This window comes from Octopus bimaculoides, chromosome 29, assembly GCF_046866305.1.
Source record: "Octopus bimaculoides isolate indiv1 chromosome 29, ASM4686630v1, whole genome shotgun sequence".
In the NCBI taxonomy this organism is placed as follows: Eukaryota; Metazoa; Mollusca; class Cephalopoda; order Octopoda; family Octopodidae; genus Octopus; species Octopus bimaculoides.
The window spans coordinates 7,315,319-7,316,728 of NC_142956.1; the positions used below are offsets into that span (position 1 = coordinate 7,315,319).

Below are 1,410 nucleotides of genomic sequence, written 5' to 3' on the forward strand. Positions count from 1 at the left end.
AACGTTTATGTCCTCCATCGCCGTTGACAGCTCACAAATACATCAAGCTGTTACTGAAGAACGGACACAAAACGGACACATAAACTTGGACCTGAAGATCATTTGTAGATGCCAAGAGACAAATGGTGGTGATGAGGTGTCCAGTTGTGTCTTGAAGGCACCAGATGAGTAGACGGGACTGCGGAGAGAGAGAGGAGCTAGGAGTGTTAGTGGGTAGGGGTTTGCAAGTGTGTATGAGAACTGGGCGAGAGATAGATAGATAAGTGTTGTAGGTAATATTTATAAGGATTATATGTAGGCAGTGGTGAATGCGGGATGGCGATGCCCAATGGTACATGAATTGGGGTAGTCAGAGGGATGCAAGAAGAGAGCAGAAGCAGAGGAGTGCAGCTAAAGGGTCGTAATGAAGATAGAATTGGTTTGGGGAGGACAAAAGTGAGATGTTATGCGCTGGGGTAGGGTGCATGAGAGAGGAAAAGTCAGGTGTAACACACAAGAAGAGATAATTTGGTAGTTCAGTGGCGGATGAGGGACGGAGGCGGGAATGAACACCGTAGCGTGTGGACGTAAAGAACAACATCATTGAATGAAGAATGGCTAACAACGGAAATGGTTCTGGACAGTGGTTCTGTGGAAAGGTTGAGTGCCACCGAGTCTCAGGCTGCTGAGCATGAAGTAGTTGTTGTTACTGCGCCACACAACGATGCTCCAATGTTTAGGCCCGGATCCCGTGAAGTTCAAGGTGACCGTGAAATCCCTATTAGTAAGATGCCACAGGAATTCGATGGCAAAATGTCTTCGGAGGCCTACCGAGTCCAGTTTGAATGGTCTTGAATTAAAGGTGCTTATCTAGTTGTCAGTAGTGAACAGAGATTGTTATTCGGCGTTGGCAAAGCTCCGCAGAGAAAATATGGTACTATGTACCAGAGCGAAATGTACAGGGCGCGCTTTCGTACTCATGTAAAGGCTAGAGGAGATCCCCTGCAACAGCTAGCTCAGGACCTGGAGAGCAGGGTGCATAAAGCCTACCCTACAGCAACCCTTGATCTGTTCGCTCTTCTTTTGAAACAATAGTTCATCGATCCTCTGGAGAGTGCGAATCTGAAAGTGCAGGCGAAGCAGACAGCCAAGTACTACACAAGAGGCACTGGCTAGAGCTCTGGAATTTGAGTCGTATGTCAGGTCTAGCATCGGAAATTACCGAATGGGCTACAGTCCCGGATTCCAATCAAAGAGATGGAAAATCTTTGAAGCTGGTAGGCTTAAGGATAGTTGTAGGCCTTGTGAAAAGAACGAAGAGGTAATTGATGTATGTTGCTGGCATTGTGGGAAGGCTAAAGACAAGTGACAAGATTGTTACCGCTTGAAGAGTGAGCAAAAGCAGAACGATAGAGCTAAGTCTAGTTTTAA

At 46.6% G+C, this 1,410-nt stretch overlaps 1 pseudogene; it reads left to right on the top strand.

Annotated features, from left to right (window-relative positions):
- Window positions 1-609: 609 nt before the first annotated feature.
- Window positions 610-1,410, top strand: part of LOC149130323 (uncharacterized) — a 943-nt pseudogene continuing 142 nt past the window's right edge.